An 18185-nucleotide genomic window follows, 5' to 3' on the forward strand; every position below is an offset into this window, starting at 1 on the left:
CAGGCACCTCACCCTTCCTTCAGAGTTCACTTCTGGAAAATCCACCCTCCCCCACACACATGCACACCTCATAGCTCTGCTCTCCCAGCCCTACCCTTCCCTTCTCTCTGCACCCCCCCAGCCCCCCAGCCTGGCTCCCATCTTACCTGAAGGCATCTCTCCTTTCTTCCCCCTTCTCCTTTCCAAATCTCTTAATTTCTGGCTGCTGGCTGTCTGAGGAATTGTTTACCGCCATAAACCACAATACAATTCCATAAATATGTTATTTATCCTTCCTATTATTATTCCCCATTATTTATTTCTGAAACTCTATTATTAAATCTGTAAAGTGCTCGGTGATACACTGGCAATGAAAGACACTATATAAAGGCGAGTTTATTATTATTACTCTGTGATTAAAACAAGGAAGAAAAAATGAACCGCATTAAATCAAACCGGATTCCCTTTCGCCTGCAGGGGCCCCTGCTTTTAGGTGAAGGACGGGCCCCCGGGGCCTGGGCTGGGTGAAGCCTCTCTCCTCCAAGTTGGCTGCTCTCCCAGCGCCTTTCATAGCGGCTGTCGGCTGTCGGTGACACTCGGGAGAACCACAGATTTGCAGGATGCTCCGTCGCCGGGTGGAGTTTGTTCTGGGCAAAGCGAAAGCGATTCCATTTGCAATCTTACTTTTCGCCATCAGTCACTGCCGGTGACATGAAGAGGTAATAGAAGTGCCCAGGAATCCTGCATTTTATTCCCACTCGGCAGCATTTCTCTTGCCAGGGAAACATAAATTCAGTCCATTTTTGTGCAGATTTTGCAAAATTAGTCTCTCTCCTTCTAGCTCTGTGGGTGTACTCAATGCAGGGACCAAGGGATGGTTCCGCCCTGCAGTGGAAGATGGTTCCCAGAGGAAGGCTCATCTGGGGAGAGAGGTAGAAAGGGCACGGGAAGCCCAGTGGAGACACCTGTCAGCGCACAGGTGTAACAAGTCAGGGAGCTGGGATGGGGAGGCTTTCTGCATCACCTGGCCACTTCCAGCCTTTAGTGCAATGGTTCTCCAGGGGTGCGTCCCTGCACCAGCCGCCGCAGCAGCATCACCTGGGAACCTGTTAGGTCTGCAAATTCTCAGACCCCACCCCAGACCAGCTGAACCAGAAACTCTGGGGGTAGGGTCCAGGGATCCATTTGAACAAATTTTCCAGGTGATTCCGAGGCCCTCCGGAATGGGAGAATCACTATGCGATACGTGGGACTCAAAGAGCCACCCAATAGCAGCATCCGGGAGCCCGTTAGAAATGCAGACTCGCAAGCTTACCCCCAGACCTGCTGAATCCAGACCCTCATTTCCTCAAGTTTCCCACGCGATTCTTCCAGCCGTCAAAGCTTAAGAAACTCTGCCTTAGTATTTTTGCCACTCTGTCTCGGTCTGATGGACGGGGTGGGGGCAGGAGAGCTCTTGAGCTTTGGAAGCAATGGACTGGAGCTGGGGGTAGCATGGAGACACCAGTGGCTTTTAGAGAGAGAGGGTCTGGGGCAACTGGAGTTGGGCATCTGGGGGTTAATTAGAAAGGTACAAACAATTGAATCTGACTCGAACTTTTCCCATGTCAGAGTTAAGGCAAAAATCATCTCAACAGGCTCAACCGGGATGTCTGATTCCTTAGGAACCAAACTGACATCTTGTCATCGTTGTCAAATCTTTATGACATCCCCACCAAGAGAGAGCACAGGAGAGCGTACGATTTGATTATTTGATGATGGCCTTCAGATAATTTTATATATTCTGGGATGTCACAAAATCAAACCTACTCGTCGCCAGGTTGGGATCTGTTGCTATGGAAACCATGAGCGCCGAGACTGGGATTTCGGACCTTGTTCCCAACTCTGACCTCTGATACCAGTCACTCCACTTTTCTGTGGCCCACTCCCACTTCTTACACTGGGAGCTCGTGAACTGTTGCTGGGTCAGTGTGTTCATGGGGAAGAAGGGGTCGGGGCTTCCTACTCCGCCACCTTGCTGACATCACTGTCTCCCACTTTTTAAGTGTCTGTTCTGTGCCAGCCACAGGGATTCTCACTTGCTCTCCCCCGCCCAGTGAGGTCATCAGCCCCATTTTATAGAAGTGAGAACAGAGGGACAGAGGGACTGGCAGCTCCTAAGTGCCAGAGCTTTTTCAAAACCCATCATCGTCCATAACATAGGTTGGATGACCATTATTCTATCCGACCTCAGTTTGCCCAGGTTTGAAACGATGAGAAGGATGCCACTTTAGTTCTCCCTCCCAGGTTTGTTGTAAAAACAAGAATTCAGAGTTTTTAAGGACTTCCAGCCAAAGGGAAGAAAGAGCCTCCCCACCCCTCACCTCCACTCGGTCTGATGTTTGGCTGAGGCCAACTGGTATGGCAGTGGCTGGTGGCCTTTCTGATTCCTCAGTCCCTGGGCATCCCTGGTTGTCATACCCCTGGAAAAGTCACCCCTGCCTCTGCCCACAGATGCAAGAGCAGGCTGGGTGGACATGAGGACGTGACTCAAAGTTGGCTTGGCAACTCTCTGCCTGAGCACGAACTATTAGCAGCAGGGACACGGAGAGGATGAAGGAGCTGTGATGAATGGAGCCTCGAAATTACCTCGGGGATGACACTGTTTGATTAAGCCAAGTACTCTCCGTGGCACCTCAGCTGGCAATTGCTCATTTATTTATCTTAGAAGAAGAACTAGACACTTAGACACTTCACCTAGACACTTCTTCATAAACTCCAAACTCAGACCAGCCTGGACATGGTGGTCCAGGGACACAAACTTTCATTATCTCGGGAACAGTGGCCTGACTCCGCACCGCTCACTCCCTCGGCCGGGGTCCAGGGCAGTTCCGTGTCACCTGCCTCTGACACTCTTTTCTCTCCCCCTTCCACAGAAGTGCACCCTCCATGTACCATGAGCACCCCAGAAGCCACAGGGCTGGGCTCAGAGCGTCACCTCCAAGGTAGCTCAGAGGACTGGGGTCCCCCACCTTCAGGTCATGAGACCCCTCGAGGAGTTTTCTGGGACAAGGCTGAGTGGACCTTGGAGCCTTCGAGCTCGCTGGGAGCTGGGGTAAAATGGGGCTGGGAAAGGGCAGCTCTGAGCCAACCGCATCCGGGAGGCTGAACAGAGTCCAGAAGAGAATTTCTGGAGAGACTCACTAACTCCCTGTTAGTGGTGTCTGTTTCCTCGTCCGGACCCTGAGGGATGAAACCCACCAGCCACCATCACTGAGGACAGGGCTTGGGCCAGCCACAGGGCAACCTTCAGATGTAGCCCCCCACCTAACCGGAAGGTGCAAACTTCCCTCCAGTTTCTGCTTGGCCTTTTCTCTACTGAAGTCTGAGGAGCTAATTGCTAGAAGGGCTTTTAGAGATCACATGGCCTCATCTCCAGAATGAAAGAGAGAAGCAGATTGCTGGGGCTCCTGCTGGCTCCTGCCAAACCCCAATTAAAACTTGAGACGTGTCTATTGAAGAGCTGGGTCAGAACCAACCACAGTGGGAGGCAGGATCCTCCTGCCCCTCCCCAGGCTCTGCTGAGGCACCAGCGCCCCCAGCCCCGGGGAAGCAGCACCCTAGGAGCAGAAGGGTGCCTGCGTGCATTTGCTTACCTGTTCATTCATTTGTTCAACAGCTGTTTGTGTCCCACTATGTGCCAGATACCAATAGGCGTGGGGGTATACTTTGTACCCTAGAAGGGTTAACAGGCTAAATGGCCTGCCCCGGGCTGAAAGTAAAGCCAAAGAGGGGCCAGGAGGGCCTCAGAAAAGACCCAGTAGGTCCCCAAGTGTTTGTTGAATGAATGGACGGATGAGGAGGGGACTTGCCTGGAAACTAGGTCCCCTGAGGTTTGTGCCCTAAATGACCAGCCTTGTGGTCCATCTCTTTGCACTTGCCCCGCCCCCTTCTGGAACTGGACTTAGATTCCCAGGCATTTATTTGGTTTCCTGACTACCTGAGGTCCAGGGGCCTCCCATCACCCCCACTGGGGAGCCTGGCGTGATCTGTCATCTGCCCCGCTCGGCACATCTTCGACGCAACTCCAGGCTCACCGAGGGGGTCATTTATTTCCTCCCTGGAAGTGTCTGGGTTGTCGGAGGAAGCAGTGAGTTATGAGGCCAGGGAACCTCAGTTTCTCTCAGGCCATATTTCAACCTGGGCAATCCTGGAGCAGGATGCCACGCAAGCTGCTAGGCTATTTCCCCAGCCCTGATGGGCCACCTCTGCCAGGAGGGACAGGGAGCCACCACTGAAAGCCCAGGGAAGGGGGTCCTCTGTGGAGGCCAGTCCAAGGGGCCGATCTTTGCTCCATGCCCAGGAAGCACAGACATCTGAGCAGCAGACGGGCGGCCCCATGATTCATGTTTCTGGCCTTTGACGGACCCTCTCCTCTAGGAACTGGGACCTTGCAGATACCCAGGCTCGGGGTGGGAACTGTGTCTCCCACCCGGGCCTCTTTGGGGGAGAAGGATCTGGAAAGGGCAAGTCTGGACCCCAAGGAAAGTATCAAGTCTCCTCACCTCAGGGCTACTGTGCCTCCTCTGTCCTCACCTGCTTCTTCTCCCCCAAACTCAGACTCCCCCGCTCACGAACCCCAATGTGCAAAAATAGCCAGGTGGTTTCCAACCCCGTAAGAGGCAGATAGATAATGACGGAGCAACCTGGTGCAGCAGTAACAAAGTGTCCGTATTATAGCACTTTACATCTTGATATCCATTCTCCTCAACGGGCTTATCTGTAAACCAACTGAATTCACACCGGGACGCCAAGAAAAGAGCTGTCATATAATAGATAGGGGCTCCCAGAAAATGAACATTTACAAATGGCTGTAGCATTTACTTAAAATGTCATGCCAATTGCTTGCTGTTGTCTTTATGCAGCGAGATTGATTTTACTGCTCCTTCGAGTCCTCAGCCTTGATGGGTAGTTTTTAATGCAGCAGGGAGATGCTTTTTGTATTTAATGTATAAATAAAGCATGCAAAGGCATGGATGGGCTCTTTAAGGGGTAGCCTTGGGAGCTGGCCAAGCCTGTTTTTCCTGGATCCTCCTCTTTTTTCTCCTCTTCCTCCTCCCTCTGGGAGAAGTTGGGCCTGGGCAAGGTCTGAGCTGATCTTATTCATGTATTCAAATGTATGCAGATGTATGTATTTTGTTTAACAAGCTAATTCATTTGCCAGGCCAGGCAGTTAGGGGTTTTCATAGCGTAATACCCGCACTTGATTCTGCCTTCCACACCCGATTATGCCCTGGGGTTTTACTTGGAGAGTTTACGGAGTTGCAGCCTGCTATGGGATGGGGGCAGGGCAGCTTGCTTCTTGCACAAAATGACTGCGAGGTCTCCTCAAGATGACACCAAGGGCTTTGCCCAGCCTCCCCCCGGTGCCCTAGAAGCCACAGAAGCCAGCCCACGGTTGACAACGCTTGGGACGTTCACCTCTCTCCTCAACGCCCCCTCCCCACCAAGAGACCTCCCTTATCCCTAAAAAGTGACTTACAACCATCCTTTGGCTGGCAGCCCCAGATGGGAGACACAACCCTCCACCTGTCCCCAGACCCAGTGTGGTGTCCCCTGTACAAGGCAGCCCCCTCCCTCCCCCAGCCCCAGCCCCCGTGTCCGGGGTCCCCTTCTACTTGAGGAAGCAGAAAGGCAGAGCTAGGGAGGGAGGGACAGAGAATTCTCCCTCCGTTTTGCCAGGGAAGACTTCCCACAGCATTTAGGAGCCTCGATATCGCCCTTGCTGTCGAGAACTTTGGCTGCACCTGCTGGGGAGTGGCATTTCCATCCAAGTTGCTCAGAGTTTACAGATCTGGGCGAGACCCAAATCGCCTTTAGATGCTGGCTTCTCCTTCGACCAAGGAGTTGGAAGCATCTGGCTGCTTATCATCATTAATGGCAATCATAACTCCTCACCCGGTGTCCCGTACTGTGGGAGAGTCTGCTCACCTGTCATGCTACCAGATCACAGGGGCGTTGGCATTAACTCTGCTCATTTGTTCAACAAATATTTATTGAGGACTTATGGGCCGGGAGCTGTGCTAGGGGTTGGGAACAGATCAAGAAGCACAACACACTTGGTCTCTGCGCTTGGGAGCATCTATATTCTGGTAGGGATGGAGACAGGCATTTTGCAGCTCTGACAGGCCTAGTACCTTCCGCACAGGAGACCACAAGTGGGCTGCTTTACCAGCAGCAGATGGGGAAGGATTCAGGGCGGGCTTCTCGGAGAAAGTGCTATGGAAGCTGAGGCCTGAGGGATGAATAGGAGCTGGCCAGGCTGGGATTGAGGAGGGATGAAATACGAAGGCATGTTTTCTGGTGGAAGGGACAGTATTTTCCAAGGCACTGGAAGCAGAGAGGGCAGGAGTTTCCCAAGTCACATGACTAGGATGCAAGCATGGGGCCAGTTTCTTTAACCAACCTGCTTTGGGGGCCCTGGTGGGAAATTTTATAGGTGGGGAAACTGAGGCCACAGTCAACTCAAGTCTCTTAACTCTGGCAAGTACCCTTCCTCTTAAGGTGAACATCAACAAGGCAGCCCCTTCCGTGGGGCTCTCAGACAGAATAGACAGCTGTGGTTATCCGTGCTGGTCCTAAAACATGATTAGACAGAATCTAAATAATGATTGAGATTAATCATCTGCAAATGACCCTCAGCAGAGACAAGGAAATAATAAAGGAAACTGATGTGCTCAGAGTGTTATTAATTACTTAGGTCCAGGACCTGGCCCGTTGATGTTCAATAATTGGATGAAGGAAGAAGAGACTGCCTTCCTCCATGGCATCGCCGGCCTCTCCCTGTCCCTGTCCTGAGCACTGAAATCCTCAAAGTCAGCTTCAGAGCCTACTCGAAAAACAGGGTCAACAAATCGACCATAGAAGCTTGGAGCCCAGAGAGACCTAAGAGTTCACCTTGTTCCAACCTGTTTCTTATGCAGACGGGGAGACGGAGAGCTGGTGACAGGGAAGGATGCTGCCTTGGTCTGCTCCGGCTGCTATAACAAAATACAAAACAAAACAATCATCATTTATTTCTCACAGCTCTGGAGGCTGGAAGTCCAAGATCAAGGCCCTGGCAGACTCAGTCTCCTGCTGTGTCCTCACTTGGCAGAAGTGGGGAGGAGCTCTCTGGGTCCCTTTTATAAGGACACCGGCCTCATTCATGAAAGCTCCACCCTCAGGATCTGGTCACCTCCCAGAGGTCCACCTCCAAATACCATCACTTTGGGGGTTGAGTTTCAGCACATGAATTTTGGGCGTGGGGTGGGGGTGAGACACAAACGTTCAGTCTACAGCAGATGTGTCTAAAACAGTAAGAATTGGTGCTAGAATAAGAACCAGAAGGAAGGGCTTTAGATTTTTTTGCTCTGGTCAAGCCTTGAAAACACAAGTGTTCTCTTCTAAGAAAAGCAGCTACAGGCACTTCCTTGAAAAGTCTACTCCCACACCTTGTGCAGGGGACCCGGTTACCCTGGCAACCACTCACTGTCAGGGGAGGCTGTACTCTCTCTGAAGGCAGTTATGGGTAAGCCAGACCAAAGGGAGGCCAGCAGGGGGCTCCATATTGGATGTGGGTCGTCTCAATGATCTGTTACTGGGTAACAAGTCACCTCAAAACTTAGTGGATTAGTAAAGCCACCACTTTATTATCTCTCGCAATTTCCGTTGAGTCAGGACGGGCCACAGTAGAAACCTGTCTCTGTTCTCTGATGTCTGGGGTTCTAGATGGAAAGATGAGCAGGTGGAGGGCAACTCAAGAGTGTGAGGCTGGAATCATCTGGAGGCGTCTTCCCTCACAAGTCTGGTGGCTGGTGCCGGCTGTTGGCTGGGACTTCAGCTGGGCTGCCAGCCAACCCTCCTACGTGGGGTCTCTCTGTGTGGGCTAGTTTGGGCTTCCGAACAGCATGGCAGCTGTCTGCAGGAGATCAAGGGGGAAGGGCCTGGCATTTTTATAGTCCCGTCACTCGGTGTCACTTCCATATATTTGACAGGTCAAGGCAGCTACAGAGGTCCTCGCAGGTTCTGGGCGAGGAGCCTCAAGGTCAGACTGAAGGAAGAGATGCTATTAGGGGGCCGTCTTTGCAAAACGCTGTCGGTGCATAAACAGGGCCTAAGCAACCTAATCGAAGTCATTTATTAGGGACGCCTGGGTGGCTAGGTCGGTGAAGAGTCTGCCTTTGGCTCAGGTCATGATCTCAGAGTTCTGGGATCGAGCCCTGCATCTCGCTCCCTGCTCAGCGGGGAGTCTGCTTCTCCCTCTGCCTGCCACTACCCCTGCTTATGCTCTCTCTCTCTCTCTCTCTGCCCCCCCCAACAAATAAATAAATAAATCTTAAAAAACCCAAATTCATTTATTAAAAAACCAGACTTAGTGAGTGACTGTTGCGTGCCAGGCACTGAGCTAGGAGCTCAGTCTTCTCGTGGGGAGTTTGAAGAAAAGCACACGGAAGCTGCAGAGGGGTTGCAGGGGGAACCGGACAGAAGAAGCTGGGGGGGCGGTCCCTGGCCACTGGCCTTTCCCTGAGAAGCAGGCGTCCCTCTGTATAGATGCTCCCGTCCATCTTCACCCTCGCCCCCAGCAAGGGTAAGGTGAAGGCTACCTGGCAGGGCCACGACAGCCGGGGTCTGGACAGGCAGTGCTCCTGCCACAGGGTGAATGCGGCCCCTGAGCCCCACAGGAGAAAGAGAAATTCTGTGTCTGCAGCCTCCCACGGAGCAGGGTCACAGGGCCCGCTGCCCCTCCCACTGAGCACAACCCAAACACCAGCACTCACCCCTGCCTTCCACATCCCAGCAGAGCCAGGCGTCCCTGCTGCTCCTTCCTCCCATCACAGAAGCTGTACCAAGGCTCTTCCTGGCCCCCAGCCCCCCAACCCCTTCTGCGATGGGCTGAAGCCTCACAGGGGCACCTGGACTGACTTCTCCCCTCCTACCCAAAGATTTCTGATCTGACATCGCTCTTTATTTTTATGCACCCCTGATAACTCTCAAAGACCTCTCAGAGGCCAGTTAATACTTGAATACAGCCAGCCACGGGCAGCTCACTTCCACCCATGTTTTTGCAGACAGCTCTTACCCCTTCGGAAGTTCTGCCATCTCATTCTACACAGAGAACTCATCTCTAGATCCTACTGTGACAAAAGAGCCTCTCTCGCTGCACCAAAATAATTATAGATTAAGGGATCTCCCCAGGCAGGGCCCGCACTCGTGTTTATGTATAAATAGGGAGCCTTTGAAAAAGTTAATTGTGGTGGTGGAGGATGGTGGAGACTTCCCAGAGAGGTGGGGATGGTTTTAACAAAACAAATGTGTGCTGTGAGCCCCTGAAGAGGAAGGACCTGTGCAGCAGAGGGGCCGAGGCCGCTGCCCAGTAGGTTGGGCAAGACACGGGAAGAAGGGTTAAGATCCGGGAGGAGCTGTTTAGGAAATGGTGATTTTAGACAGGAAAAGGAGGTCAGGGGGAAGCTGGATAATTTGTTCCAGAGCAGATCTGATGAGGGGAAAGGCTAGGAGGAAGGGCAAGAGAAAGTAAATATGAAGCCATCAGCATTCCTAGGGTGAACAGAGGCCAGGAGAGCGGTTAATGGGGAGGCTGGCCACTGAAACAGCTGTTTCCAGCAGAAGCCAGACTGGAGAGACCTGGGGTCGAGGCAGAAGAGCACCTGCTTCTGCGGAAACTTTAAGGCGTAAATGGATAGAAGTCAGAGGCGGAATAAGTCATCGGCTCGTTCATTCATTCATCCTTTCATTCAAAGATCACTGCATTTCTACTTTGTGTAAAGCACTGAATGACTCTGCACACCCCCCCCAACCCCAGCCCCAGGGGATTCAGGGAGAGCCTGCACCAGGGCCTTACCTCCAGGGCGGAGCCGAAGGACATTCTCAGCAACCTGGAATAAGGAGTAAGGAAGCCCGGAGAATGCCACTGACAGAGGATCTCATTTTGGGGTGTTTGGGAGCCAAGGAGGAAATGTGGCCCCTGCAGAGAGTAGAAGCCCTCCTGTCTCACCTGCGGCTTAAACAAGCCACACATTTCCTAAATCCTGCCCGACAGCTCCCTGGTGCTCTCTGTAGCCTGTGCGAACGCCTCACTCCGGCTTCCCGAATCCTCAGTGCACCTGGCCCTGCACCTGAGGGCCACCTGCTTTGTCTCCTCCCTCCCCTCTGTCACCTGAGCCTCTCAGACCCACTCTCTCCCACCCCAGGCCCTGGACCAGATCTGCCTCTTCTTAGACAAGTTACCTGGAGGGGTGGGGGGTGGAGAGCCTATGGGGCAGGGATTTCCTCCGTCAAGCCAGTGAGGGCTGCCATTCCTAGGGGATCTTCCATTCAGCCAGGAGCACGTGGAAGCGCGCTGCAGCCCCATCCCCATCCCAGCTTTTAGGGGGACGAAGCTGAGATTTCGAACTCCCTCTCTTTGATGCATGGGTCCATCATGCTGCTGGTTCTAGGCTCGGTGGTGGGACCAAAGCTGTGATCAGTCATCACTCCTCGAAACCCAGCAGGGGTCTTGCTGAGGAGGTGAGCAGATCTGGGCCTGGAGCCTGGGGACCCAACCAACAAAACCCACCCACTGCCTTCCCCTACACACCCCCCTTTCCTCGCTTGCTAGAGGTCAGATTATTGCAGAGACCAAGGGCACCTTGGGTGTAGCACTGAAGCCACAGAGCAGGGGACTGGAAAGACTCCCTCTCCTTGAGTCTAAAGGTGGGGGTGAGGAGGATGGGGCTGGAGGGGGAAGATAATCATACCTTTGATAGATCTGATCAATGTGAGAACATTATTCTTTCATTTTCAAATTGCTCTCGGCCATGAGGACACCTGCACCCCACGTACCCTTTACTTTCTGCTCTAAACTAAAGGCAGACAGATTTATACCCAGGCCAGAACCGCCTCCTCTGACTGACCTCAGTCAAGGACAAGGGTAGAACCAACCTGTCTTCCTCTTCCTTGCAGCTCTTTCTGCCCCTTCCTGGGCAATACCAGGGATTGTGGCTTTCATGAAGCCACCTAAAAAGTGGAGCCTTCCCTGGGCTCATTGGTGGAGCAGGAGGCCTCGCTGCCCCAGAAAGAGTGAGCAGCTGGCCATTCATAGCTGCTTAGCTTGCCAGTGACTCAGTGAGCCCTCCCATCCTCCACCATGGCTGACGTCACCGTTCAAAAGTGGCCCTCCCTTCATCAAGAAGGCAAGTGACCCTTTCTCCTCTCCCTTCCACAAGGAGCCTCCAGCTCAGAGACGCTGATCCAGCCCTGTTCCAACGGCGGCTTCTGAATCACGAGTGTTCCTGCATCGCAACCAGGACCCAAGGGCAAAGTGCCAGCCCCAGCCACTCCCCCCACGCCCCCCTCTAGCCCAACCCACCCACATTGGCCCCAGTGGAGGCTGGCCTCAGGCAGGGAGGAAGCCCTCACAGTGCTAGACCATCTCAGGTTCAGAACCCAGGCCCGGCGGCTTGGGCTACCTCTCCATGCCCTTGGGGCACTGGTCCAGAGCTAGTAGGCTCCAGGCAAGCGCGTGGGGGGGGGGGGGGGGGAGACTTACTTCTCTACTCCTCCGAATGCTGTGCGCTTAGCAGGGCTCACCTGGCCCTCTGCCCTGATGGAGGAGAGAAACTCCCTGGAGATAAAGGGAAGAGGAAGAGGAAGAGCCTGATCCACAGGAGCAAATCCGGCCGTCCCTAGATTGGAGCTGTGCCCAGCCCCGCAGGACTCCGTTCTGAGTCTGCACCACCGAGCTTCTCCGAGTGCATCCTCCTCATCAGTCTGGAGTGCTGACAGCCTGGTGCTGCCTGGATCTTCGGATGGTTTCTGAGACCCCAGACGTCAGCTGAGCCAGCCCCTCCACCACCCTTTACAAAGCCAGAAAGGCTCCCAGTAGTCAGCATGGTGTTAACTCCTTCCCTCCTTCGAGGTCCTTCCTGGGCCTGGTTGTGCCCCCTCCAGCTGGTTCCCGCTTGCTGCTGTGGCCTCGTGGGAGGGAGGTGGGGGCTGGTGGCCCCTACAGAGGCCCAGGAGCTCCCCTCTCCTCTGCCTCCTCCCCACCCTGCCCCAATCTCCGCTGTATACTCCAGCTCCAGGAGGGCCTGGACCAAGGGAAGGGAGTGAATGAGATGAAGCATTTCACAAGGTGTGAAAGCCTTCAGAATACAGTGAGATGCAGACTTGAAAGGAGAGAGTGCCAGTCATATGCTCTTCTGAACTACTTCCGGTTTGGGGATGCAAAACTGGAAATATGGCATTTGGAGATGCGGCACTTGGGGGATGAGGCATTTGGCCAAGCTCAGATTGGACGGGGCACCCCAAGACCCAGGGGAAGGCTGGACGGGTTGGGGCAACCGGCTCTTTGGCAGGGCTTGCTTTATCTCCAGGCTGTGAGGAAAGAGGTGCCCAAGATGGGCATGGGCAACTGGGGGCTCAGAGAATGTCCTTTCCTGAAGAGTTATAGGCAGCAGGGGCTGCCCTGCAGTCTCTGTCCTTCCCTTTGAACTCTGTGGAAGGGGGCTGCAGGACTTGGAGTCTCTTGGCTTGGAGGGACCTGGCGGACACGGGACTCGGGCACCGGGGCCATCAGCTGAGACCCGTGGAGCCCGCAGCCTGAGGGAGCAGCAGAAAAGGCACGGCTCTGGGCATCGGGGAGGAGGATGATCCACGAGCTGGCACAAGAGATGGGGACAAATCTAGTTTGAGAGTCTCCAAAGATGATCTTACTCAGCAGCCTCACGCTTTTCATCTGGAACTTATTGGAAAACCTTGCTAAGGGGATCAGCTGTCTCCAGGGCTCCAACTCCCCACTCCCAACCAATTGGCACTCGGGCCCTGTAAAGTATTACTTCTCGACACCATGAGCATTGTATGTTCCTGACAGGATAAGCCCGCCACAAATTAATACCTGGGGCAGATCCTAAAACACAATTCTTCCTGGCTGCAATAATGCCAGCCAACCCCTCTATCTGAGCTGACAGATGCAGTAAATCTTTCATCGTTGCAATATATACATTGTTTTTTTGCCTCCAGTACCCGGAATGGCCCAGACAATAAACTTCACCTCCCTTTATGATTATCGATGTGTTACGGGGGGCCCCTGCAGTCTGCACCGCCAGCGACAAGCCAAGGGCCCCTTAGCGGCCATCAGGGAGCCCCCCCCTCCACAAGCCCTCAGCAGCTCTGCATCCCCACACTGGGACTGGGTCCCTAAGCTGCTATCCTCCCGGGAGACCAGGGCGAATAAGTCTTCCCATCTGGGCCGCTGAGAGTGGCGCTAAGGGAGGACGAAGGGGAGTTCAGTCCCTGTCGTACAAGAGAGATGGGGACATTAGCCTGGTGCCAATGAGGGCAAGGGGAGAACCCTGGGACACGAACGCCCTCTGCTTCTCCTGGTGCTAGCCCGGATGGAGCCCCGCATCTGGCTCCCTGCTCAGCAGGGAGCCTGCTTCTTCCTCTGCCCCTCCCCCACCACAGCTGCTCATTCTCTCTCTCTCTCAAATAAAATCTTAAAAAAAAAAGACACCAGTCATTGGATTTAGTGTTCCCTCCAATCTAGTATGACCTCCTCTTAACTAATTAATCTGCAGAGATTCTATTTCCAAAGTAAGGACACATTCTGAGGTTCAACGAGGACGTGAATTTGAGGGGAGGACACTGTTCAGCCCATGACAGTAGCGGTGAGGGCTGACTCTACCCGAAGTTCTTCCAACAAGGCCCCCTTCTTGCTAACCCGCAGCTTCCCCCGGGGAACACTCCCTCCAGGGGACACCCTTGGCATGCTGTCCCCTGGCAAGATCTGCTCGGAAGCCAGGGAAGTCACCTCACTCCACTGCTCCTCGAAGGCTTGAGCCTTCCCGGGAAAGCTCTGCCCCCAACCCTCCCGCTCCCCGTCTGGCTGCAAAGAGCTGAGCCCGTCCACACCTCGGTCACCTTCTCTCAAAGAACTAGCACCTGTGCCTTCCGTCTCCCCTCCAGACTGGTCCCCTGGGGACCGTTACCCACCGTAGAGTCTCAGCTGCCACCCAGGAAGCCCATTCCCAAACTGCACGTTTAAAATATACACTAGCTTTTTAAGTACCACTTGAAGCTGACAGGGAGACGGATTTTTATCAGTGCTGAATGCCCACCTCAGGCTGCTAAAATTCATCTTGGCTTCATGTGATGGGTAATAACTCCCACCTCCCCCGCTGTATTACGAGGCACGGCACTTGCCTCTCTGTGTAGAGCTCGCACGCCCCGCCCGGGGTCCCGGAGCTCACATGGCTTCTCCTCTCCGCGGGCCTCAAGCCCACCCGCCGTGGCAGCCCTGGGGGGCCAGGAGGGCCCCACGATGACCCCCTGTCTCCAGTGCTCGGGTCATGCTGCCCGGGGACATGGGGACACTTGCTGTACATCCGGGTGCCCTCCTGTTTAATTACTGGAGAGAGGCCCTCTTGTCACCTGCTCTGTGAGTAAATAGTCTCGACATTTTCAGCAACTGACTCCTCTCAAAGGGGCAGAGGGTTCCTCCGGGGCCGCTCTTCTAAGAGAGAGGAGGCCAGGCTGTTTTGCAGAATTGGCTGGTGGAAAGCTACCCTTTGGGCACTTGTCCTTCTCAGCGCCCTCCGGCTCCTCCTCACTGGGAGGGGTCTTTGTTTTCCTAGCCCGCCTCCGAATCTCCATTCCCTCCCCCAGCCAAAAATCAGTTTGTCAAAAGCAAAAGCAGACCCGGTCGTCCGCTGTGCCCTGCTGCCACTGTGGGCCCGTTGAGGCTGGGAGGCTTTGCCACTGACCTTGACACTTGGGGGAGGATGGAGGCCTCACGGTTATGCGCTCACACACGCGGGTGCCCCAGGCTGTCTGCCACGTGAAGAAATTTCCGGAGACTTCTCTGTCCTACATAAGTTGTTAAAAGCCAAGATCAATTTGCTTCTGAAAATAAGGTAGATCAATATGAATGGTGCTGTCTGCGGGGCAGTGTGTGGCCCCCTGGGCATCTGCACACGGGGATGCGTGCTCCCTGCTGCCTTCCTCACTCCAACACCCCCCCCCCAGACCTTCCCCATCTTATTGGCATCTGCTCTCATTCCCCGACTTACCCCATTTTGTCATTCCGGCAGAAACAAGACATTCCCAAAGGAACCTAAATCTGAGGGAGGTGGATGTGGTCCCTAGGGGTGTAGGGGACATAGGGATGCATGGTTCCCAGAAGCAGGGTCCCCTGCCCCGTGGCTCCCCAGCCCCACTCCTCCTCTGCCTCCCCAGGGCCTCCACTGAATTCTGACAGTTTGAGCCCCAGCCCGAATTTCTAGCCTATGACTCATCTTGGGGAGCAGCATGGGAAAGTGAACAGGGGCAGCCACCAGGAAACCCTCTGCTTGCCTTAAATCTTGGCTCTGCCCTCAACAAGGCATGTGTGACCTTGGATATGGGTGATTAAACTCACCAAGCTTCAAGGTCCTCATCTGCTCATCAGGGATGATGAGATCCTGCCTGGGTTACACTTGACACAGAGGAAGCTTCTAATTCATAATAATAATAGTCAACAAATGAGCGGGCACTTACATGTGCCTGATGCTGGTCCAAGCACTTTATTTGTATCAACTCATTTAATCCCCACAATAGTCTCATGATTACCGACCATTATTACCTTCTCCATCTTAGAAATGAGGAAACAGCGGGCCAGAGAGGTTGAATAACTTGCCCCAGGTTGCACAGCTAATAAATGCAGAGCCAGGATTTGAACCCAGGCAGTGATGGGCTTCAGCCCTGGAATTATTATTATTTGGGGCACGGGGGCTGGGTCAAGCTGGGGACAGAGATCAATGCCCGCAGAGCACTGGTCCAGCCCTTGCCCTCAAGAATCTTCCCCTTCCTCCAGGGGGTCTCCAAGGTGAACAGGGAAGACTTCTTCTCCCCCTAGGGTCTTGTCCTGGCAGAAGCTCCAGCCAGTGAGGATGATTTAACCTCATCAAGCCTGTCGTTCCCGCCACGCTCAGCAGCTTCGCTTGGAAAATGATGATGGAGTAAGATTTAAAAGCCTGGAGAATGGACTATTATTTTTATCCAGTGCTAATAAAGGTGAAAGCGTTCTATTTCCCAGTATTAGTGTGGCCCCCACAGAGCCCGCACACTCCCCTGCTCCCCACGAACTCCCAGTCTCCCTACCTCCAGCATCTTCCCAGGTCCCCCTGGGGCCCAGGTTTCCGAGAGCTTCACCACCCCCCCGCCAACCCCAGCTCTCCTGAGAAGCACCCCGAAAGCCTGTGGGACAGCGGGGTGACAAGGTGAGGTGCGTGTTTTACCGCCGAGGATTCACTGGACAGACGTTCAGCATGTACATGCTCTGTCCCGGGGACCGGGGAGTCCGAGGGATCACAGCAGAGCTCCCGCCTCCCACAGCCTGCATTGGAGTGAGGGAGAAAGACGTAGAAAGAGATCGATATATATATATAACCTTGACCGGTTATATATATATAATTCAGTGTAAGGCAAGGATCTGTGTTTCAAAGCAAAATAAAGCAGTGTGGGGGTTAGATCACGGGGAGGAGGGGGCATGAGTCAGGGATGAGGCAGGAAGCAGATGGGTCCTCAACTGGCATAATTGGGAAGATTTCATAGAGGGAAGAAGAGGTGGGCAGGGTCAAGAGGAAGCAATCAGGGAGGGTCGGTGGCCCCGGACCAGCCGGAGTGGGAAGGCTGCTGGCACAGCTCCCAGACCTGAAGGAGCAAGGAAAGAGCAGGTTCCAAAACCTGGAGCGAGCCGGAGCTGTAAAGGCAACAGGACCTCAGCCAGCCTGCCATCCACTAAGGAGGGACCTGCTGCCTCCCAGAGACTTCCACTGGCCAAGCCCAACAGGAAGAGAGAGGGCAAGGGGGCCTGGCTGATGCAGTCTCCTTGGTCAGCTTCCTGTGATACAGAGCAGGGTGGAAGGTCTGAGGTACGGGCCTGGAGGCCTGAATGGGGAACGGGCACCCCGGGCTGCTCTTATTTCGTATTGGGGGCGGGAGTCGGAGAAGACCCTCTGATGAAGTGACATTAAAGCAGATGCCTGAACTGTTCGGTCCCCACCTCCCAATGACGCTCTCACCTTACCCTGCTTTAGTTTTCTCCCCCATCATGACGAGCCGCAGATCCGTCCTGTGCCCCCGAAGGAAGAAGGAACCAGAATGACCTTCCCCCAAGACCAGCCTACAGTGAGGATGGAACAGACAGGAGGGTCGGGCTTTGCAGGGCATCTTGGCTGCAAGACACAGACGTGCCCTGAGCCAGTGGGAGCATCTGTGAGGTATGAGGGTCCTCACCACCCCCTAAGCAGCCTCTGTTACTCCGCTAGAGGGATGGGGAGCCCCTGCAAGGAATGAGCAGAGCTCAGGCCACTGCAGGCCCTTCTTCCTTGGGTGCCTTCATGGAGAGTTGAAGATGGTACAGCTGCTCCCGGAAGCAGGTTCTCTACCTGCTCCTCTGTCCCCCTGGGCAGGTCACACGTGCAGATCTTGCCATGACACCTCGCACAGGCTTGTCTATAAAAGTTGAGTCACAAGGCCACGAAATTTCACTTAATCTCAGAAATAGGTTCAAGAAATTAGGTCCCCCCCATACACACACATGAGCATGCGTGTGCGCACACACACAAACACACACACACATACACACACTGACTTCCACCCCAGGCTTCCAACTTTGCACAGATCACCATCAAATCTCTTGGGATTCCTGAAGACAAGAAAAGGTCCCTGGAATGTCACCCAGATTCTGCCCCTCCACCTGTCATCACAGGCTACTGAACGGCCACCAGACACCCAGAGTGCTTTCCATTCCAGCTCGGCAAAAAGATGAGGGTCTTAGATTCTTTCTCTTGCCTTCGGAAGTCCCTCTGCTTCTCATCTATCACTTTTCTTTCTCCCCAGAGCATCTTTGGAGCTGGTTCTCTAAGAGACCCTTTCCCCAGGGTGCATTCCTGTATGATAACTGGTTTTGTATGGGTTTGTTTTTAGATGCTCTGTGTGCTTCATGCTCATCACCCTTTCCTTGGAGTTGGAAATCAAATGCAGTCAGCTGGCTGGATTCATGTGCTTCATGTTTTTAGAATAAATTTCCAACCCTTGACAGTGACATGCAAAGCTCATGCATAATGATCCTGTCTAGCTCCATCGCCTGCCCCTGTCCCTCTGGCTGAATATATTTCTAGCCACATCAGTTTCCTTTCTGTCCTTTG

Source organism: Mirounga angustirostris, unplaced genomic scaffold (assembly GCF_029215605.1).
Source record: "Mirounga angustirostris isolate CCGP_5_RB_7025 unplaced genomic scaffold, mMirAng1.0.hap1 SCAF_17, whole genome shotgun sequence".
Classification (NCBI taxonomy): domain Eukaryota; kingdom Metazoa; phylum Chordata; class Mammalia; order Carnivora; family Phocidae; genus Mirounga; species Mirounga angustirostris.